A 25,251-nucleotide genomic window follows, 5' to 3' on the forward strand; every position below is an offset into this window, starting at 1 on the left:
CCACAGAATAGCTGCGTTAGGCTCCAAGAAAGGAGTGTAGAGCATATTCAACGCAACTTCAACTCTCGATACCAGAGTTGCTTACGGACGCGGCCAGCCTCAAAAACGTGCTTGTGCACGATTCCCCCATAGGAAACAATGGGGCTGTTTGAGCTAAAAAAAAACCTAACACCTGCAAAAAAGCCGCGTTCAGCTCCTAACGCAGCCCCATTGTTTCCTATGGGGAAACACTTCCTAAGTCTGCACCTAACACTCTAACATGTAGCCCGAGTCTAAACACCCCTAACCTTTCACTTATTAACCCCTAATCTGCCGCCCCCGCTATCGCTGACCCCTGCATATTATTTTTAACCCCTAATCTGCCGCTCCGTAAACCGCCGCTACTTACATTATCCCTATGTACCCCTAATCTGCTGCCCCTAACACCGCCGACCCCTATATTATATTTATTAACCCCTAATCTGCCCCCCATAACGTCGCCTCCACCTGCCTACACTTATTAACCCCTAATCTGCCGAGCGGACCGCACCGCTATTATTATAAAGTTATTAACCCCTAATCTGCCGAGCGGACCGCACCGCTATTATTATAAAGTTATTAACCCCTAATCCGCCTCACTAACCCTATAATAAATGGTATTAACCCCTAATCTGCCCTCCCTAATATCGCCGACACCTAACTTCAAACATTAACCCCTAATCTGCCGACCGGTGCTCACCGCTATTCTAATAAATGTATTAACCCCTAAAGCTAAGTCTAACCCTAACACTAACACCCCCCTAAGTTAAATATAATTTAAATCTAACAAAATTAATTAACTCTTATTAAATAAATTATTCCTATTTAAAGCTAAATACTTACCTGTAAAATAAATCCTAATATAGCTACAATATAAATTATAATTATATTATAGCTATTTTAGGATTAATATTTATTTTACAGGTAACTTTGTATTTATTTTAACCAGATACAATAGCTATTAAATAGTTAAGAACTATTTAATAGCTAAAATAGTTAAAATAATTACAAAATTACCTGTAAAATAAATCCTAACCTAAATTACAATTAAACACTACACTATCAATAAATAAATTAAATACAATTCCTACAAATAACTACAATGAAATAAACTAACTAAAGTACAAAAAATAAAAAAGAACTAAGTTACAAAAAATAAAAAAATATTTATAAACATAAGAAAAATATTACAACAATTTTAAACTAATTACACCTTCTCTAAGCCCCCTAATAAAATAACAAAGCCCCCCAAAATAAAAAAAATGCCCTACCCTATTCTAAATTACTAAAGTTCAAAGCTCTTTTACCTTACCAGCCCTGAACAGGGCCCTTTGCGGGACATGCCCCAAGAAGTTCAGCTCTTTTGCCTGTAAAAAAAAACATACAATACCCCCCCCACAACATTACAACCCACCACCCACATACCCCTAATCTAACCCAAACCCCCCTTAAATAAACCTAACACTAAGCCCCTGAAGATCTTCCTACCTTATCTTCACCATACCAGGTTCACCGATCGATCCAGAAGAGCTCCTCCGATGTCCTGATCCAAGCCCAAGCGGGGGGCTGAAGAGGTCCATGATCCGGCTGAAGTCATCATCCAAGCGGGAACTGAAGAGGTCCATGATCCGGCTGAAGTCTTCATCCAAGCGGGAGCTGAAGAGGTCCATGATCCGGATGAAGTCTTCTATCAATGGCATCTTCAATCTTCATTCTTCGGGAGCCATCATCTTCCATCCGACGCGGAACATCCTCTTCTCCCGATGCCTACTAGCCGAATGACGGTTCCTTTAAATGACGTCATCCAAGATGGCTTCCCTCGAATTCCGATTGGCTGATATGATTCTATCAGCCAATCGGAATTAAGGTAGGAATATTCTGATTGGCTGATGGAATCAGCCAATCAGAATCAAGTTCAATCCGATTGGCTGATTCAATCAGCCAATCAGATTGAGCTCGCATTCTATTGGCTGTTCCGATCAGCCAATAGAATGCGAGCTCAATCTGATTGGCTGATCCAATTTATTATAGGGTTAGTGAGGCGGATTAGGGGTTAATAACTTTATTATAATAGCGGTGCGGTCCGGTCGGCAGATTAGGGGTTAATAAGTGTAGGCAGGTGGAGGCGACGTTGTGGGGGGCAGATTAGGGGTTAATAAATATAATATAGGGGTCGGCGGTGTTAGGGGCAGCAGATTAGGGGTACATAGCTATAATGTAGGTGGCGGCGCTTTGCAGTCGGCAGATTAGGGGTTAATTATTGTAGGTAGCTGGCGGCGACTTTGTAGGGGGCAGGTTAGGAGTTAATAAATATAATATAGGGGTCGGCGGTGTTAGGGGCAGCAGATTAGGGGTACATAAGGATAACGTAGGTGGCGGTCGGCAGATTAGGGGTTAAAAAAATGTAATCGAGTGGCGGCGATGTGGGGGGACCTCGGTTTAGGGGTACATAGGTAGTTTATGGGTGTTAGTGTACTTTAGAGCACAGTAGTTAAGAGCTTTATGAACCGGCGTTAGCCCAGAAAGCTCTTAACTCCTGACTTTTTTCTGCGGCTGGAGTTTTGTCGTTAGATTTCTAACGCTCACTTCAGCCACAACTCTAAATACCGGAGTTAGAAAGATCCCATTGAAAAGATAGGATACGCAAATGACGTAAGGGGATCTGCGGTATGGAAAAGTCGCGGCTGAAAAGTGAGCGTTAGACCCTTTTTTGAATGACTCCAAATACCGGCGGTAGCCTAAAACCAGCGTTAGGAGCCTCTAACGCTGGTTTTCAGGGCTACCGCCAAACTCCAAATCTAGGCCTTAATAAGCATTGTATTACAATAATCTTGATGCAGAGTGATCATGTTATTTTTACTACACCATTTAAAAAAAAAAAAACATTTTAAGTGACAGTTTACTCCAGAATTGTTATTGTTTAAAAAGATAGGTAATCCCTTTATTACCCATTCCTCAATTTTGCATAACCAACACAGTTATATTAATATACGTTTTACCACTGTGATTACCTTCTTTAAAGCTTCTGCAGACTGCCCCCTTATTTAATTTCGTTGGACTGCATTTCAGCCAATCAGTGCCGACTCATAAGTAACTCTACGGGCGTGAGCACAATGTTATCTGTATGGCACAAATGAACTAATGCCTTCTAGCTGTGAAAAACTGTCAAATGCACTGAGATAAGAGGCGGCCTTCAAGGGCTTAAAAATAAACATATGCGCCTACCTAGGTTTAGCTTTCAAATAAGAATACCAAGAGAACAAAGTACATTTGATTATAAAAGTGAATTGGTAAGTTGTTTAAAGTTGCATGCCCTATCTGAATTGTGAAAGTTTCATTTTGACTAGGCTGTCCCTTTATCTTCTCTAGCTTTTCTGTTAACATTGTGCTTTTTCCATGTCCCCAAAAGAAGCCAAAAAGTAAATTCTGTAACCTGCAAAAACCTTAATTACAGGATGTGTTTTTTTTTCCATACCCCTTTCAGTATGCACTCTAGGCTGTCTTACAGAAGTAGAAAAACACTTTTTTAAAAATAAATTAAATGAAAGGATTTTATTTTATTTTTCTTTAACAATAGACAGATTATATTCTTTCAGATTGTTTAATAATATATAAAGTGTTTTACATTTACCGTATTCTGCTAGCATTTTTATTATATGCTGTTCTTTATTAATAATTTGGCTGTGTGCTTAGGGTACCCTTCAATATTGCTGTCTCCTGTTTAAATGTTTTGAGACAAAAAAGAGAAGAAAATTAGATCTTACAATCTACAGATGGTGAGAGTGATTTCCAATGTTGGTTAAGCCTCACTAACAGTATTGGGCCTAAAGAAATTGTTGAGACAGCTTGGAGAGCTTATTTCATTGAAAATTACTATCCCATTGATTATATAAGTAGATGAGCAGGGAAATCTCAACAAAGATAGTGATAGTTGGACATATTCTAAGTAAGATGTGTTGATGGTTCCTTGCGCCCATTCTTATGCATAGTATATCTAGGATTGCCAGGTGTCCAGTATTTAACTGGACAGTCCATTATTTTAGCAGGTTGTATACAAGTACCTGACACTTTAATGGCCAGTATTTTTAAAGTCCCCTACGTGTCAGCTAAATGTAAAGGACCTCCTGTACCTCTATTAATTAAAAATATTGCCAAAAAAATAAGTAAAACTGAATTTTTTATTATGTGTTACAGGCAGCCATGGTGGTGTTAAATTATCGCTATGTGTGTGCTCCTGGCAGCTAAGGGGTCAAATTAATGCTACCTACATGTGTTACTGGTCACCAAAGGGATAAAATGACTGCTCAGTTGTGAAATATGTAGATGGTGGGGTTGAGGATGGGGCATAAGGTTCAGTTTTAAGGAGGATATTGTTTGACCCCACCTACCACCCGTGCCCAATCACCTATAGGCTGTCCGGTATTTTTATGAAGCACAGCTGGTAACCCTAAGTGTATCTAGGACCTCTGGGGTGCAAAGCCTTTCGCGTTGTACCAACTCCCTATTCATTCATCAATAATAAAAATAGTCAGTAACAATATATGGAAATCTATCATGTAGGTATTGTTTTTTTTATCTCTAACATCATTGTCCTCTAAATGACTTACAAAATATAAACAGCAGTGTAGCAGGTGTTAGCCACTTCTAGACGTTTGATCATGAAAGCAATAAAGATTGAAACCTTCCTAACAATTAGGTCAAGAAAAGACCAGCTGGTTATTTTTCTTTTACAGGAAAACTCAGACCTTCTATGTAGCATCTTTATATTCGGAAACCTTATCAGCTGCACCAAACACACATCAGTGTTTTGTCTCCTCTCTAAATCCCCTGCATGCTAATAATCTGGTTTAACTTTAGATGGAAGGTAATCAGTAACTGCAGGTGGGGGGATGCAGCAGTAGATAGTGTCTTCTAAAACAAGGAATTATTTCCCCCTGGTGGTATCAAAGAATACTTGCGTCTTTCATGTAGCATATCCATCTGCTAAAGCGGCAGACGTGTTTTTCTAACACACTTTCCAAACGAGTCTCTTTCTTAATAGGTCCTTATGAGTTGAATATAGTACTTTATTTTGTTACAATGCCATGAAAAACATTGTCTAGGTATTAGACAAACAGCTATACTGGCTTAATAATGCTATTTCTTAGAAACAAGGTTTTTACATAGAAAAAAAAAATGGTTGAAAATGATGACATTACTAATACTTGAATTGAAGCAGGCATTATATCTAAATGTGTTTTCTCTAATACAAAGAATACAAAACAGATTTAAATGTACTGATGGTAATGTTGTAAATAGACCAGTGAGTGCTTTTCATTTGTTCAACACTGTACTGTAATTGTGTCATTCATATATATAGCAAATATTTCTGAAACAAAGCTACAGATATCTCTGCAGTCTTGAAATAAATAAAACACACAATGGATACATTTGGATATGTTTGGAATGTATTATCACCTTGTTGGCTGCAATTGTTTTTTTGATAGTCAAACTCCACCTATCACTTGCCTTATTTGGAGGAGACAATCAGGACTTGTTACTGGAATAGTCACATCTAGCCACAGTTATGTTACCAGCTCACCACTGTTTAGCAGTTCTTTTATTTTATTATCTGCTCAAGCCTGTTAGGGACCAATGAGTAGCAGGGTTAGGCTTATGAGAACTGTCTGAAAGAAATTAGATACATTACTGGACAACTAGAGCACTATATATTATTCTAGGAACATATATACATACACACACACACACATATATATATATATATATATATATATATATATATATATATATATATATATATATATATATATATATATATAGGCACAAATTTATCCATATGACTATGAGAGCCTGCTTTTATTTATGAGGCAACATGACCAGCTAGATCTTACCTGGTCAATAAAAATCAGATGGATCTAAGATCAGATTCTAGATGTCTTTCCACTTTTGTGAAACCTATGCACATGTTTCTTTAAACCAGTTAAAGGGGCATTGTTAACTAGATTTTTCTGTGCATAAGTGTTTTGTAGATGATCCATTTATATAGCCCATCTGGGTGTGTAATTGTAAACATGTATAGTTTTGCTTATTTTTAAATAACATTGTGCTGATTTTTAGACTCCTAACCAAGTTCCAAGGTTTTAGATGTATACTGATGTCTACAGACTTCAGACCGCTTCTGTTTGTATAATGGGTCTTTTCATATGCAGGGGAGGGGTGCGGGGGAAAGTTCTGCTCTCAGCACTTTTCAGTCGGTGTCCCAGACTTATCTCATTAACAGAGCTAAATTGGGAGCTTCTAAGTAAGTTTTTAAAAGGTTTTATTCTGGATTTTGATATCAGTATCTGTGCATACGTTTCTTTATGGTAGTGTCTATTATATGCAGTTAAATGAAAATTGGTGTATACTGCCCCTTTAACAAGAAAGTTATTTTTTTTCTGTTAAGTCTAAAACAAGACATTTTAAATTAGAGTTTTCATGTGCTCAATATGGCTACTTCTTCATTTTAGACTCTTGAAGGCTTGTTCCTGTTTACCAGTAACTGCTATAAGTGCTGTCTATACCAGATTAGGGCCTAGATTTAGAGTTCGGCGGTAGCCGTCAAAACCAGCGTTAGAGGCTCCTAACGCTGGTTTTGGGCGCCCGCTGGTATTTGGAGTCAGTGATTAAAGGGTCTAACGCTCACTTTTCAGCCGCGACTTTTCCATACCGCAGATCCCCCTACGCCATTTGCGTAGCCTATCTTTTCAATGGGATCTTTCTAACGCTGGTATTTAGAGTCGTTTCTGCAGTGAGCGTTAGAGCTCTAACGACAAGATTCCAGCCGCCTGAAAATAGCAGGAGTTAAGAGCTTTCTGGCTAACGCCGGTTTATAAAGCTCTTAACTACTGTACCCTAAAGTACACTAACACCCATAAACTACCTATGTACCCCTAAACCGAGGTCCCCCCACATCGCCGCCACTCGATTAAAATTTTTAACCCCTAATCTGCCGACCGCCACCTACGTTATACTTATGTACCCCTAATCTGCTGCCCCTAACACCGCCGACCCCTGTATTATATCTATTAACCCCTAACTTGCCCCCCACAACGTCGCCGCAAGCTACTTAAAATAATTAACCCCTAATCTTCCGACCGCAAATCGCCGCCACCTACGTTATCCCTATGTACCCCTAATCTGCTACCCCTAACATCGCCGACCCCTATGTTATATTTATTAACCCCTAATCTGCCCCCCACAACGTCGCCGACACCTACCTACACTTATTAACCCCTAATCTGCCGAGCGGACCTGAGCGCTACTATAATAAAGTTATTAACCCCTAATCCGCCTCACTAACCCTATCATAAATAGTATTAACCCCTAATCTGCCCTCCCTAACATCGCCGACACCTACCTTCAATTATTAACCCCTAATCTGCCGACCGGAGCTCACCGCTATTCTAATAAATGTATTAACCCCTAAAGCTAAGTCTAACCCTAACACTAACACCCCCCTAAGTTAAATATAATTTTTATCTAACTAAATAAATTAACTCTTATTAAATAAATAATTCCTATTTAAAGCTAAATACTTACCTGTAAAATAAATCCTAATATAGCTACAATATAAATTATAATTATATTATACCTATTTTAGGATTAATATTTATTTTACAGGCAACTTTGTAATTATTTTAACCAGGTACAATAGCTATTAAATAGTTAAGAACTATTTAATAGTTACCTAGTTAAAATAATTACAAATTTACCTGTAAAATAAATCCTAACCTAAGATATAATTAAACCTAACACTACCCTATCAATAAAATAATTAAATAAACTACCTACAATTACCTACAATTAACCTAACACTACACTATCAATAAATTAATTAAACACAATTGCTACAAATAAATAACATTAAATAAACTATCTAAAGTACAAAAAATAAAAAAGAACTAAGTTACAGAAAATAATAAAATATTTACAAACATAAGAAAAATATTACAACAATTTTAAACTAATTACACCTACTCTAAGCCCCCTAATAAAATAACAAAGCCCCCCAAAATAAAAAATTCCCTACCCTATTCTAAAATACAAATATTACAAGCTCTTTTACCTTACCAGCCCTGAACAGGGCCCTTTGCGGGGCATGCCCCAAGAATTTCAGCTCTTTTGCCTGTAAAAAAAAACATACAATACCCCCCCCCCCAACATTACAACCCACCACCCACATACCCCTAATCTAACCCAAACCCCCCTTAAATAAACCTAACACTACCCCCCTGATGATCTTCCTACCTTGTCTTCACCATGCCAGGTTCACCGATCCGTCCTGGCTCCAAGATCTTCATCCAACCCAAGCAGGGGCTAGACATCCACTGAAGAAGTCCAGAAGAGGGTCCAAAGTCTTCCTCCTATCCGGCAAGAAGAGGACATCCGGACCGGCAAACATCTTCTCCAAGCGGCATCTTCTATCTTCTTCCATCCGATGACGACCGGCTCCATCTTGAAGACCTCCAGCGCGGATCCATCCTCTTCTTCCGACGACTAGACGACGAATGACGGTTCCTTTAAGGGACGTCATCCAAGATGGCGTCCCTCGAATTCCGATTGGCTGATAGGATTCTATCAGCCAATCGGAATTAAGGTAGGAATTTTCTGATTGGCTGATGGAATCAGCCAATCAGAATATAGTTCAATCCGATTGGCTGATCCAATCAGCCAATCAGATTGAGCTCGCATTCTATTGGCTGATCGGAACAGCCAATAGAATGCGAGCTCAATCTGATTGGCTGATTGGATCAGCCAATCGGATTGAACTATATTCTGATTGGCTGATTCCATCAGCCAATCAGAAAATTCCTACCTTAATTCCGATTGGCTGATAGAATCCTATCAGCCAATCGGAATTCGAGGGACGCCATCTTGGATGACGTCCCTTAAAGGAACCGTCATTCGTCGTCTAGTCGTCGGAAGAAGAGGATGGATCCGCGCTGGAGGTCTTCAAGATGGAGCCGGTCGTCATCGGATGGAAGAAGATAGAAGATGCCGCTTGGAGAAGATGTTTGCCGGTCCGGATGTCCTCTTCTTGCCGGATAGGAGGAAGACTTTGGACCCTCTTCTGGACTTCTTCAGTGGATGTCTAGCCCCCGCTTGGGTTGGATGAAGATCTTGGAGCCAGGACGGATCGGTGAACCTGGCATGGTGAAGACAAGGTAGGAAGATCATCAGGGGGGTAGTGTTAGGTTTATTTAAGGGGGGTTTGGGTTAGATTAGGGGTATGTGGGTGGTGGGTTGTAATGTTGGGGGGGGGGTATTGTATGTTTTTTTTTACAGGCAAAAGAGCTGAAATTCTTGGGGCATGCCCCGCAAAGGGCCCTGTTCAGGGCTGGTAAGGTAAAAGAGCTTGTAATATTTGTATTTTAGAATAGGGTAGGGAATTTTTTATTTTGGGGGGCTTTGTTATTTTATTAGGGGGCTTAGAGTAGGTGTAATTAGTTTAAAATTGTTGTAATATTTTTCTTATGTTTGTAAATATTTTATTATTTTCTGTAACTTAGTTCTTTTTTATTTTTTGTACTTTAGATAGTTTATTTAATTTTATTTATTTGTAGCAATTGTGTTTAATTAATTTATTGATAGTGTAGTGTTAGGTTAATTGTAGGTAATTGTAGGTAGTTTATTTAATTATTTTATTGATAGGGTAGTGTTAGGTTTAATTATATCTTAGGTTAGGATTTATTTTACAGGTAAATTTGTAATTATTTTAACTAGGTAACTATTAAATAGTTCTTAACTATTTAATAGCTATTGTACCTGGTTAAAATAATTACAAAGTTGCCTGTAAAATAAATATTAATCCTAAAATAGGTATAATATAATTATAATTTATATTGTAGCTATATTAGGATTTATTTTACAGGTAAGTATTTAGCTTTAAATAGGAATTATTTATTTAATAAGAGTTAATTTATTTCGTTAGATAAAAATTATATTTAACTTAGGGGGGTGTTAGTGTTAGGGTTAGACTTAGCTTTAGGGGTTAATACATTTATTAGAATAGCGGTGAGCTCCGGTCGGCAGATTAGGGGTTAATAATTGAAGGTAGGTGTCGGCGATGTTAGGGAGGGCAGATTAGGGGTTAATACTATTTATGATAGGGTTAGTGAGGCGGATTAGGGGTTAATAACTTTATTATAGTAGCGCTCAGGTCCGCTCGGCAGATTAGGGGTTAATAAGTGTAGGTAGGTGTCGGCGACGTTGTGGGGGGCAGATTAGGGGTTAATAAATATAACATAGGGGTCGGCGATGTTAGGGCAGCAGATTAGGGGTACATAGGGATAACGTAGGTGGCGGCGGTTTACGGAGCGGCAGATTAGGGGTTAAAAGTGTAATGCAGGGGTCAGCGATAGCGGGGGCGGCAGATTAGGGGTTAATAAGTGTAAGGTTAGGGGTGTTTAGACTCGGGGTACATGTTAGGGTGTTAGGTGCAGACTTAGGAGGTGTTTCCCCATAGGAAACAATGGGGCTGCGTTAGGAGCTGAACGCTGCTTTTTTGCAGGTGTTAGGTTTTTTTTCAGCTCAAACAGCCCCATTGTTTCCTATGGGAGAATCGTGCACGAGCACGTTTTTGATGCCGGCCGCGTCCGTAAGCAACTCTGGTATCGAGAGTTGCATTTGCGGTAAAAATGCTCTACGCTCCTTTTTTGGAGCCTAACGCAGCATTTGTTTGAACTCTCGATACCAGAGTTAAATTTATGGTGCGGCCAGAAAAAAACCCGCGGAGCGTTAACAGCCCTTTTACCGCCGAACTCTAAATCTAGGCCTAGGAGACTTCAAGCTAGATTAAGAGTGGAACGCTATTAAATGGTGCTAGAAGGAAGCATTTTGCATGTCGGGTAGCACACATATTACAAATTGAAAGTAAAACGTTGTTTGCACGAGTGTTAACCCAAAGCGCACAAAAAGCCAAAGTTAGAATATCATGATCGCATTAACGTATTGCCCCATAGAAGTCAATGGAGCATGAAAAGTGGGAAAGAAACGTAACACCCTACTTGTGCATAAAGTCGATCACATTTTCTCAAGTGTGTTATCCGTCATGAAAATATGAATATTTCACATTCCAATGTTCTTCACATAGCAGAACATGTTCTATTTATTCATAATTACATATTTCTATTTTTTTAATTTATATATATATATATATATATATATATATATATATATATATATATATATACATGTATATTGATTATTATATATAGGTATGGATATATACAGATATAAGTAGGAATATTTATTTAAAAATACATAGAACATATTCTGCTATGTGCAGAACATTGGAATGTGAAATATTTACAGTAAATACACAGTATGACACTTCATTAAAATGAATATTGCATAAATACACTTTAACATGTTTTCATTGACTTGACTGCAAAGGGTTCCAATGCAATTATATATGTCTATATATGTGTACTTTCCCTATGAGTGTAACTGTATTTTTTATGCGTTAATTGTGACATGTTTTTGTCTCATGTAACAGTTAACCAGAGCTCTGAGGTCACTGTAATCATTCTAGCGATTCAAATTGACACACGCAAACAGCCACTATAAACCTGATATCGCTCGCGGAAAACAGTAAGTGCGTCCTTAATGTAATGTATACAAAAAGAGAAGTGCTCTCTCTGGATTGAACAACAGCTCAATAGCTTGTTCTATGGCAATTTACCACCTGGGAGCAGAATCTTTTAGCTAAATTATGCGTTTCAGTCCCCAAATACCAGGCAATCCTCCTCTGAACAAGGAACATGACAACCCCTACAGGGATGTGGCTGTACCTCACTGAAAAGGCACAAAGGAGAAACAAAACTTTTTGGAGTATATTTAACATAGTGCGAGCGGACATGATATGATGTAGCGTATCATGTCCGGTGTACATCGATAAATGCTGACTGCATACGTTGTCAGCATTTATCATTGCACAAGCAGTTCTCGCGGCAGGGGGTGTCAATCAACCCGATCATATTCGATCGGGTTGATTTCTATCCGCAGCCTCAGAGCAGGCGTACATGTTATGGAGCATCAGTCTTTAGACCGCTGCTTCATAACTTCTGTTTCCGGCGAGCCTGAAGGATCGCCGGAAACACGGGGCATCAAGCTCCATAGGGGGCTTGATAAATCGGCCCGTTTTTATGTACTTGTACTATGTTTTTTGCAGCATTTGTTGTTTATTTGCAAGTGGATGTGCACCAATACCCCCTGTTTTGTGTAACTATTTGGTCACATTGGCAGCACTCCCAAAGATGTATTTAAACTGTTTGTAAGGTGTACTAAACCAAACTTTGTATTTATAAATAAAAGGGAGACTGACCATCTTCCATTGGTTAAAGCACCCCCATCCAATCTAATGTGTTCTCATGACAGTGTAAGGGAGTTGTGTATATAAAGCCAGGGAGTCTCATTCTATTAAAAAGGAAAAGCAGGAAGGATTCAGCCCATAAAGGCAAAGTACTGTAGTGTTAGGACCAGTCATTATTGGGACACCTTGTAAGTTGGTGACAGGCTAAGCAGAATTTGGCCGTATGTGTGACTAAGATCCCAATTTTATTTAAAAGAATAGATGCTTTTGCAGGCATTTTTTTTGCAGCATTTAAAAATGAGTTGTTTATTTGCATATGGATGTGTGCCAATACCCACTGTTTTGTGTAACTATTTGGTCACGTTGGCAGCACTCCCAAAGATGTGTATATAAACTTTTTGTAAGGTGTGCTAAACTAAACTTTGTATTTGTATTTTGGAGACTGACCATCTTCCATTAGTTAAAGCACCCCACCCAAGCTCAAGTGTACTCACGACAGTGTATAGTTGTGTTTATCAAGCCAGGTAGTCTCATTCTATTATAAAGAGAAAAAGCAGGAATGATTCAGCCCATAAAGGCAAAGGACTATAGTGTTAGGACCAGTCTATATTGAGGCACCTTGTAAGTTGGTGACTGGCTAAGCAGAATATGGCCATATTGTGTGAATAAGATCCCAATTTTAATATAAAAGCATAGGCATTTTTTTGCAGCATTTTAAAATGTGTTGCTTAATTGCAAGTGGATGTGCGCCAATATCCCCTGTTTTGTGTACTTGTATTATGACCCTGGGGAAAGTCTCCCTAAGGGTGATGGGGGAAACCAGACGTGGCCTCCCTGTCTAATGTATCTAGAAGGATATGGATGCACCTCACTGAGGAGGCTGAAACGATTGTCTGGGGTTGCCATTTTACCTTGTCCAGAGGATAACTGCCTGGTATTTTGTGTGCTGGACTTACCTTTTTAGGCAGAACAGACTGATATACTTTAGGAAAGTTCTCCTATGTGAAAAGCACAACTGGGCTAAAAGGCTGCTCCCAGGTGGTAACTCGCCATAGAACAAGCTACTAAGCTATTGGTCATTCCTGATTGAGTGCTTCCCTTTCTGTTTGTATTTGCAAAATGACCCAGGGGAAGTCTGATCATCTGGGGTTTTCATGTTCCTTGTTCAGAGGAGAACTGCTTGGTATTATGGGGCTGGACTGACCTTGTTAGGCGGGATCAGACTGATATACTTCAGGAAAGTTTTCATTTGTGAAAAGCACAAGTGAGCTAAAAGCTACTCCCAGATAGTAACCAGACCATAGAACACACACCTGAACTGCTGTTTGTTCCTGGCAGATTGCTTCTCTTTTTGTATGTACTAAAATGGACATGAAACTTAAAAATGTTCTTTAATGATTTAGGTAGAACATACAATTTTAAACAACTTTCCTGTTGACTTCTATAATCAAATTTGCTTCATTCTCTTGGTATCATTTGTTGTAGGAGCAGCAAAGCACTACTAGTTGCTATCTGGGCACATGGGGTGAGCCAATGACAATAGGCATATTTATGCAGCCACCAATTAGCATCTCTTGAGCTTACCTAGATACACCCTTCAACTAAGGATAACAAGAGAAGGAAGGAAGCAAATTAAATATTAGAAGTAAGTTTGAAAGTTGTCTAAAATTGTATGCTCTGTCCGAATCATGAATGTCTAATTATGGCTTTACTATCCCTTTAATGTAATGAGTATTTACTATTTTCTGCGTAAAAAAGGGGTCATATTTTATATATATATATATATATATATATATATATATATATATATATATATATATATATATATATATATAATTTGAAAAATACTTCAGTTTCATTATAACACAATAGATGACTTTATACAAGTGTCTTTTCTCAGCATTGCAGAAAGTGACAGTTTAATGTGTATTGAGTGCTAATACCATCTCTTTTTTTTCTTTGCAGATATTTGCTCACATTTACAGCACTCAGATAAATGTATTTAAAACCAATTTTCTGCCTTTAAATTGTGCTGATAAAATCCTGAATTTATATATATTGGAGTAGTCATGCTAGTCAAGTAATGTAGATACATAAAAAAAGAGTAGATATCATTGCTTCTAGTTGCAAGACAAAAGCAATCTATCTAAAGCGTGTCTGTTAATATGGCATGTTATTAGAATAAAAAAAATCTCTATCTACAGCAGTATTTTATCATTTCTGTATAGATAGCTATAACTTGGAAGTGAATTAAAGGGATATTAGATTACAAAAATAAATAGCAACATAGAATTTGAATGAAGATAGATAAGAGGCAAAAGGCCCATCGAGTCAACCATTTTACTTGTGCAGTTTAAACATACTTATTTCTTAGGATAGTCTTATGAGTGTCCCAGGCTTTTTTTTAACTCTTTTAGAATCCCTGTATACTGTTTACCACATCTACTGGAAGTTTATTCCATAGCTATTTTTATTTAAAGATTTTCTGGGTTAGATTGCCTGTTGTTATCCATAAAAAACAGTAGGTAGCCATTCTTATACAGTTCTACTCATCACAGCCCCCCAAAAAATATAGTCCCCATCGCCAGCCTATTCAGCTTCCTTGACCCGCCTTACCCCCCACCTCTACCAGTTCTTGTTTTATTCTAGCATATGCAAGTGGCAAGGAAACATGCAAAGTAGCCCAAGCACTCCAATGATATATACAATCCAGTATTGAGCTTACATTAAAATCCTGTTAAAGCACTTTATGGTTACTTTTTGCATGTTTCTTGTGGGTAATCTACTCTTCATCTTTTATTCTATGGAACTAATTCACTAAAGTCAAACACGTTACCATTCTGCCCATAAGCAGAACTATGTAACCCCACATACAAACAAAACAAAATGCAGGTAGCACTTTAGTGAATGTAATCTGTCTCCCAACTTTTCCTGAGAGAGAAAGAATGATTAAGAAACAGAACTTCAGATTCAGGATGATTCTGCATATTGCAGCACAATTTGCAGCTCTTTGAATGCACTTATGGGTATTCTAATGCAGAAATAAAACATTTTAATTCTTTAAATAATTTCATTTTTGCATTAGTGTTCCTTGCTAACTATGTGGTTAATCACAATCTATTGTTTAATAATTATTGACATGTCACCAGCCATCTCTGATGCCGATGTGATCACAATCATCCATTTTTATTTTTTTATCGGCAGCACTTTTTTCATTATCAGTTTTGTGAAATATGGTTCTATACATGTACCAGACCTGTTCTACTGATCACAATCTATATTCTGGATAATTAGATTCTCAATAATTATCATCACATTTTCAAGGCCATGTTCCCTTGTCAAGTTCCATGGCTAAAAGGGTTTGATAAATACCCAGACAACATTTTTTTTTTTTCATTTTATTACCAGGTGGCCCAAAGACTTTTGGATGTAATATTGGTTTTGCTCAAAACAATATGATATAACCCCCACCATATTTTATGATGTTAGGAAGAAACATCCCCAAATGCCAGTGCATGACTCTGATCCACCCTTATGCATTTTGTTCCTGAATAAAGGTTAAACACATAGCTAAAGTCAAGCTCGGGAACCAGAAGCATTGCAACCCCTGAACAAAAAAAGTGCTTTTGATACATTAGGTCATTGTAGACAATGATAAATAAATGTAAAAATAAAAGCCCTGTTATGGTGAAACCACTTCCAATAGTGCAAATAAATGATCATTCAAAATGTTTCCTATCAGCTACAGTTTCAGAATTATGTTGTATTTTCTTCCCCATAAAGGGCTAGATTGCTTGCTATTGTTAGCACCTGCGTTAACTTGCACTCATATAACAAGTTCAAAGCAAACACGACTGCACAAGCACAAACTAAATTTTCGCACATTGGGTTAGCGCAGATGAAGACCTTGGGGTAGATTTACCAATGTCTGTCCGACAAGATATGCTGTAGCGTATCATGTCCGACAGACATTGCTGAATGCCGACAGCTACCAGAACTGCTTGTGCAATGCCGCCCCCTGCAGATTCCCGGCCAATCGGCCACTAGGATCGGGCGGATTGAAGACTGGAGCCTCAGAGGCAGCGGACAAGTTATGGAGCAGTGGTCTTTAGACCGCTGCTTCAAAACTGCTGTTTCCAGTGAGCCTGAAGGAATCAAGGGCCATTTGGCACTTGTTAAATCTACCCCCTTGTGTAAATAGTTAGGACTACATATAAAGTTGCACCAAACACAACATAAATACATTAAAATAAAGTGGTACACTCATATACAGTATACACTATATACTAACAAGAATATAATTATTTCTCACTTCGGATTAATGCTGTAGGCCTAATGCGATGTTGAGTTGGTGCGTGATTGTTAGGTTTTAGTTTTTTTTTAAGTTGCTCTCTCCATTGCAGTCTATAAGGAGAATAAGTTAATGTGGTCATGATATCTGAAGTCCTACAGTTAGTGCGGGTCGGGTTTTGCTTGTGAGCTAATTTTTTATTTTCAACTTGTAATACGTGGGCTATCCTGCAAGCTAAATACCACTCCGCTTGTAATCTAGCAGCAAATGTTTCTATTTGTAAAATTAACTCCTTAATGATGCGCAATGTACCCTGTACATTGATGGTCCATGGTGCGTCTTTGGCTGTAGGAGGCATTGAGGCATGCAGGAATAGCACTGTCTGGCAGCTGTTGGCAAGACCAGCTCTTCTAAAGCCCTAGAAGTACCACGGATAACAACAATCAGGGTGTGCCGCTATCGTTATGGTGCTAGAAAAAGAGATTGGCAAAGCACATTCATTAATTATTTTGCATACTTTTCCTGTATTTTAAATTTACAAAATTTCCAGTTCCAACGCACAGAGAGAGGCTAGAGTGCAGAAACCTGACTCTACTGCACAGTGATTAGTTAGTATGTGCAGACACTTATTTATACCTGTCCCTAATTGGCTTCAACAATGGACATAATATAAAAAAATGTATGAGGCTTTTCAATGGTGTGCCCAGGCCTGAAAAACCAATGCATATTTTTCTAACAAAAATTACGGTTTTAAAGGGGAATTTATTTTGCATGCGAACATTTTACAATGCATTAAATAAAAAAAAATACTTTAAAATCCCTTTTAGTTAGTATTTAAAATAATTCATTTCAAAATCACAGTCAAATATGTTAAATAATAACTGTTTCCTGTACCTGTTCAAGAGAATTACATAAATAACATCACAGAATATCACAGCTAGTGCATAGAATACATCAGCACCCAGTGGAGAAGAAAGGAAGTAACCTGATTTAATTGAATTATCTTGTTCTTTCTCAGTCTATCAAATATATAATTATCACTCCCATTCAAACATCAGGTTTGTACAAATTGAGATATTAGAATAATCTTTGACCCTGACAACTACCCAGTGGGGCAATAAAATCTAATTTATCTAAAGCTTTGTAAAGTCTTATGAAGGTTTATATGAACTATTATTGGGAATAAACTACTAGCAGTAATTCCAAGGGACTCTTGTGACACTTATTTAACATCACAAGAGTGAACTTGATGTTTAGACCCCATAGTGAGAGTGAGAGAAATTGAAAAAGGTGTGAATTTTAATAGTAAAGGAAGTGCAAAAAAAGGCGTTAATGTATGTTTTTAGCTGTTTCTGGCAGCTGTTAGAAGTGGTTTTCTATGTGTTTTACACACATTGCTAGGCCAACTTGTTTATAGAAATAAAGATATAATATATGGAATTCCTGCAAAGTTTCCAAGATAATAATAATTGTCTTCTATATTTAGCATCTGCAGAATGATATAAAGGGTAGTTATTCTAATCTCAATCTATTTGCAATTTGCTCCCCAAAACTAATTGGCCCTCCTGCAGAAAAAGGAGCCGAGTTTCTCGAGTGATCACAATGCTATATTGTATAGTTTGTTAAAAACCTGCCGCTACATATACATTTTCAACTAAAAAGCTGCCAAAAAATGACTTTTCTGTGATAACTACCTGTTTAAGAAATTGAATTTAAGAGCTGACACATACAATATCCCATTCACACCTGTTAAGGTTACAGGAATGTTCTATTCATGTAACCCCTTTGTTCACTCTGCAAGAAAAATACTCATTTGCATGTGTGACATTCACCTATTGCCATCACAAGACATCCTCAACACTCAGTATCCATATTAATGCCATATGTATCTTGGCATGGCAGACATAATGTTAAAGGGATATGAAGCCCAAATATTTTTCTTTCGTGATTCAGATAGAGCATGCAATTTTAGGTAACTTTCTAATTTACTCCTATTATCAAATTGTGTTCTTTCTCCACGTATCTTTATTTGAAAAGCAGAAATGTAAGCTTATGAGCTGGCCCATTTTGAATTCAGCACCTGGGTAGCGCTTGCTGATTGGTGGCTAAATGTAGCCACCAATAAGCAAGCACTACCCAGAACCAAGCTGGAAATAAAGATATAACTCTTACTCTGTATGTCGGCTGTTTGTTGTGCCTCTAGAGGTTTAATGATGCATGTCTCATGACAACAGCAAGACTGCAATATTTCTTCATTCCTTACTGTGCAAATAACACAATCTCACAACAGTCAGGGAGACCCACACTGTTAGAGCTCTGAAAACCCCTTGCTGTGATTAAGGGGTTAAATATAGCTGTATCCTAAGATGCCGATTTTAAATTAATTTAGTATTACATATTGGTTGCTACTTTAGAAACTGCATGTTAAAGGTACATTTGTGCATTTCAGTTTTTAATAGAACCACTTTCTAACTTACATTTATCATTAAAAATGATTCTAATAAAAGATGTCGCTGTTTGTGTATGGGACATACATAGCATACACGCAGCACCAGTTCTTTGAACAGATTAGTATTTGAATGAGGATGCATGAGGTATATGAACATAACCTAAAAATGCTGTCACAGAAACAGTGTTAGAAAAAATGCTTCAATTGAAAACTGAACTGCACTCACTTCTATCTAGAATACCCATTTAATAATCAAAAAAGGGATACAGAATGGTTTATCTTATTCAAGCCAATCAAAATATTACTGTAATTCCTATTGCTTTAAAAAAAAATGCAGCTCATAAAGGATCAATCAGTGTATATTGACAGTGAGCTGTGTAGGTGTACAGCGATTTTTTTTTCTTTTTTCATTCTTTAATATTCTGCCAATTTACTCCTCACCAGCACAGATCTTGCCGTGAATTCTTAATCAGAACTAAACTGTTGTAGTCAATAGCATCTAACCTCTCTCTATCTAAAAACTGTTCACAGGAAACATAATTACACATAAAGTTTGCTTTTATTATTAAAGGGTCTGAATAGAAACATATTTTCCTCTGGCTATTTCTCTCTATTTCTTTTGTGCTATCTGCAGTATTGTAAACAGAATTTACATATGCAAGAACAGCGATCTGTTACCACGGGCCACTAATCCTTTGCAAATTATTCATCAGATAAATATTTTACTTTATAAACCGTGAGAATGAAATAACATCAGCATAAAATTGCCACATATTTATCTCATGCCTGAATTGCAAGTAATTTAGCATCAACTGTTGTACACAATAATATCTGCTTAATTTAAAGGGACATTAAACTAAGCACCTTTATATCATTTAAATTTATATAAATATGTTCAAATATTTTTGCATGACAAATGGTAAAGCTGTTAATTATGGTTTTGTGCAGCTTTTCTATGACAATATTTCTTAACCTTTTTGCAGCAAGTACCCTTACAAGCATACATTTTTGCCCTAAATACCCCCAACCTAATGCAAATACAGGAAATCTTTGTATCTTAGAGCAGCACATAATAAAGAAAAAAACTTAAAGAGATACCACGCACACAACACACGCATAGATTTTAAATTTTATGTCACATTTGTAAAAAAAAAATATGTTAATGGAAGTAATATTCATGTTAACACAGTTTTGCATCTAACCTTATAGCATATACAGCTTATCAAGCTACTTTTAATGTGGCATACTTGGGTATAGAATACCTTCTTCACATAGCTATCTATACCTGGCACTTTGCCTGTGACACATTTTATATCATATATATATTATATATTTCTCAACTTGAGTCCTCAAATGTTTGTAACTGCTAAGGATGTCCTTCCTGAATACAGGTGAGTAGTCATAGAGAGTCAACAGCTGATCAGCCAGACAGGGAATTCAATTTTAGCCTGCTAGGGTTGCATGAGGGTAGAACTAAAAAAAACAACATTGATTTCTATGATAAATTAAGGGTCAGATTACAAGTGGAGTGCTAAATATCGCTTTCTTGAAAGAGATATTTGCTCTACACTGAATAATACCAGCACACACTAATGCGTGCTGGTATTATAAGCTTACAGCAATGTGAACGCGAGGTCACGTTTGCATTGCTGGGAAGCATTGCGCTCACAAGAGGGTGCTTTCATAGGCTCAAATGGGAGACTCGCTCTTATGCTCTCAGACAAGGCATGAGAACCTCATGTTGCGAAGGGGTTAAGTAGCGCAGTGAAGGCAGCAAATTGTAAATATATATTTATATGCTTATATACATATATATTACACATACTGGGCTTTTATTATATAGGATGCGTTAATATTATTAACACACCCTATATAATAAAAGCCCAAGTATGTTTGTCAGATGCAGTCATGCGCAGTAGAGACTACACGAGGACAAACATACCTGGCCTTTAGGATCTGACAGCAGAGCAGAGAGGGTGTGCGGAAGCAGCCGTTGCGTGGGGTTTGGTCGGGGGCGTGGTCGGGCAGAGCGGCCGTGAAGAGGGGGCATGGCCGGCGGAAGTGTCGTGATGGGGCGTGGCTGGACAGGAACGGGTCGGGTGTAGGTTTGTCATCCGTCCTTTAAAATACAGAACACTTATAAGTTACACATGCTGCAGGGTGTGCAGAGAGGAATATGAATAGTGCTGTCCAGAAACACAATACATGTTCCTCCCTGCACACCCTGCAACATGTGTAACTCATAAGTGTCCTGGAAAACATGGCTGAGGTAGCAACCTTAGTTGGGTAGGCATGGCCGGGGCATGGTCGGGCGGAGCAGCTGTAACAAGGGGGTGTAGCAGATGGGAGCACAGTGATCGAGCGGGGGTGGATCGGATGGGTGTGGTCGGTGGGAGTGGGTGTGGCCTGAGTGTGTGCATAAGAGTGGGAGAGAGAGCAAAAGAGGAAGGAGAGAGAGCAAAAGAGGGGGGAGAAAGACCAAAAGAGAGGGGAGAGAGAGACCAAAAGAGAGGGGAGAGAGAGCAAAAGAGAGGGAAGAGAGAGCAAAAGAGGGGGGAGAGAGAGCGAAAGAGAGGGGAGAGAGAGCAAAAGAGAGGGGAGAGAGAGCAAAAGAGGGGGGGAGAGAGAGCAAAAGAGAGGGGATAGAGAGCAAAAGAGAGGGGGGAGAGAAAGCAAAAGAGAGGGGAGAGAGAGCAAAAGAGGGGGGAGAGAAAGAACAAAAGAGAGGGAGGAGAGAGTGCAAAAAGGGAGAGAGCAAAAGAGGGGGGAGAGAGAGCAAAAGACGGTGGAGAGAGCAAAAGGTAGGGGAGAGAGAGCAAAAGAGAGGGATAGAGAGAGAGCAAAAGAGGGGGAGAGAGAGAGAAAAAGAGGGAGGGAAGAGAGAGAAAAAGAGGGGGAGAGAGAGAGAGAGCAAAAGAGAGGGGGAGAGAGAGAGCAAAAGAGAGGGGAGAGAGAGAGAGCAAAAGAGAGGGGAGAGAGAGAGAGCAAAAGAGAGGGGGAGGAGAGAGAGGGGGGAGAGAAAGAGAAAAAATGAGAGGGGAGAGAGGGGGAGAGAGCAAAAGAGAGGGGGAGAGAGAGCAAAAGAGATGGGGGAGAGAAAGAAAAAAGAGAGGGGGAGAAAGAGCAAAGAGAGGAGGGAGAGAGCAAAAGAGAGGGGAGAGTGAGAGAGCAAAAGAGAGGGGAGAGAGAGAGCAAAAGAGAGGGGAGAGTGAGAGAGCAAAAGAAAGGGGAGAGTGAGAGAGCAAAAGAAAGGGGAAAGAGAGCAAAAGAGAGGGATAGAGCAAAAAAGAGGGGGGGAGAGATAGAGAGCAAAAGAGAGGGGGAGAGAGAGAGAAAAAGAGAGGGGGAGAGAGAGTAAAAGAAAGGGGGGAGAGAGAGAGCAAAAGAGAGGGGGAGAGAGAGAGAAAAAAGAGAGGGGGGAGAGAGAGAGCAAAAGAGAGGGGGGAGAGAGAGAGAGCAAAAGAGAGGGGGAGAGAGAGCAAAAGAGAGGGAGGAGAGAGAGAGCAAAAGAGAGGGGGGAAAGGGAGAGAGCAAAAGAGAGTGGTGAGAGACAGTGAAAGAGAGGGGGAGAGAGAGGGCAGAATAGAGGGGGGAGAGAGAGCAAAAGAGAGGGGGGTGAGAGCAAAAGAGAGGGTAGAGAGAGAGCTTAAAAGAAAGGGGGAAGAGAGAGAGAGCAAGAGAGGGGGAGAAAGAGATCAAAAGAGAGGGGGAGAGAGAGCAAGAGAGGGAGGGAGGGAGGGAGAGGGAGAGAGAGCAAAAGAGAGAGGGAGAGAGAGAGCAAAAGACAGGGGGAGAGAGATAGAGAGCAAAAGAGAGGGGGAGAGAGAAAGCAAAAGAGAGGGGGAGAAAGCAAAATAGAGGGGGAGAGAGCGCAAAAGAGAGGGGAGAGAGAGTGCAAAAGAGAGGGGGAGAGAGAGCGCATAAGAGAGGGAGGAGATAGAGAGATAGTAAAAGAGAGGTGGAGAGAGAGAGAAAGGGGTGAGAGCACTGTACTACAAAAATGTCCTGTGTACACAGGTTTTAGGACTAGCAAATATATATGCAAGCATATACATATATATTTAATGGGAACACATAGCTCCCATAGACCACAATGTAAAGGCACTTTTCATTGCCATTTTTGTTTTCTAACACCCCACACCTGCTCCCTTTAGACCCCAAAAAATAGCTTTTTTTGCAGTTATTTGATAAAAAAATAAAGATGCTACTATATTTATTTTTTAATAAAGAATATCACAATTGATTTTGGGGGAAATTGGTGGATATTTATATAATTAACCAGAGGCTAGCCCTAAATGTTTACCTTAGCTGTACCAGGCCAAAAAGATAATGAGAGTAAAAGTGCTGAAGTAACCCCATGCCAATGTTTCAGGTACCCCCATGGGTACATGTACTACAGGTTTAAAACTATGGTTCTATGGTATAGGAGTTTACTCGTGGACAAGGACAATGTCCATAATCTATTGGTGGACGTAAGCATGTACATTCAGCTGTTCAGAAGCAAACAAATGCCAAATATGATGTTCGCTAGCAGCATTCGCCTTAAAAAAGTGCAACACACTAAGATATATTCAAAGCCAGATCTTAGTGTGTTGCGCAGATCTTAGTGTGTTGCACTTTCACAAGAAGAAATCTGTCTCCAAAAATAGGCAAATGCTACTGACGGACGTCATATACGGCATTCATTTGCTTCCAAATAGTCTAAATTCACATGCCTAGTGCATAGTAATATGTCTCACAAGTACAGGAACATTTTTTTTTAAATTACTGTAACACATTAAAATGCCCTCATGTACATGCAACAACCAGAAAACAATGACTAATTAACTTTACAGGTACATGCATAGATGTTTGTACATGGCCTGCACTCCAGTATAGCAGGCTATGGGGCCGAATTATCAAACTCCTTTAGGCTCGCCGCAAACTGCAGTTATGAGTTATAAACAGCAGTTATAAACCTGTAAATTACCCATTTTCTATTTCTACTCTGCTGCTTTACTGGGCAGGCTGCAGCCCATTTCTTTAAACTAAGACATCTTTTAGGAACCTGGATTTAAAAGATCTGATTTCCAATTTACTTATATTATCTAATTTGCTTTATTCCATTGGTATCCTTTGTTAAAGGGGCAGCAATGCACTACTGGAAGGGTTAGGTGAGCACATTTGGTAAAACAATGAGAAGAGGCATATATGTGCAGCCACCAATCCCCAGCTAGTTCTCAGTAGTGTATTGCTGCTCTTGAGTCTAACTAGGTATGATTTTGAGAAAAGGATGCCAAAAGAACAAAGCAAATTGGATAATTAAAGTAAATTGGAAAGTTGTTTAATACTGAAAGTTTTTTCTGATCCATGAATGTTTAATTTTGACTTTACCGACCCTTTAAGGCTAGAAGGTTAGCAGTCTGCCTGGTAATTTATTAATAAAGGGGCACAACAGTAGATAAGGCTTTGTTTTTAGTGCTATGTAAATGTTGCAAAGCTGCAAATGAATTGCAATGTTTTTAAATGTCTTTTTAAATTACAGAAAAACAGACAAAATAAATAATAAAAGTGCATTGCAAATTTGTTTTACTTAAATGTAATTAAACTTTTTAAATGGAAATACAATTTTAAAAATAATGTTTCTTTTAGGCTTGTGACAAACCCTCATTAACAGAATACAGAATTTATTGTCATAAACCCCATATACTTTGCATTTTAATTTTTTTATATAGTGGTAGAAAAGTACTAGATAACAATTCTGAAGAAAAGTAGATTAGATGTATTATGTGCTAAACTATATGTATAACACAGTTACAAACATCACTGCAAACACTGCTGCAAATAGGGTAAAAGTCATAAACATATCATTCAAAATGTGTTCACCGACTTATGTTGATGTTGAATTGTTCCCTGTGAAAAGTACGGGCACTTGAAAAGCTAGTAATAAATGGGTTATTATAGGTTATTTTATATCTTGGAATGGGTTCAGTTTAGTAAAGGCAAGGCCTGTCACACTAAACTAATGCCTTGGAATATGGGATTATGGGTAGGTAGCATTATGCTTATTGTTAGATTTAAGATAGGATTTATGATTACATTTAACTAGAAGACCTACCAATTGTCCTGCATTTTGTTGGATTGTCACTGCTGGGAAAC

This window comes from Bombina bombina, chromosome 3 (genome assembly GCF_027579735.1).
Source record: "Bombina bombina isolate aBomBom1 chromosome 3, aBomBom1.pri, whole genome shotgun sequence".
NCBI lineage: Eukaryota > Metazoa > Chordata > Amphibia > Anura > Bombinatoridae > Bombina > Bombina bombina.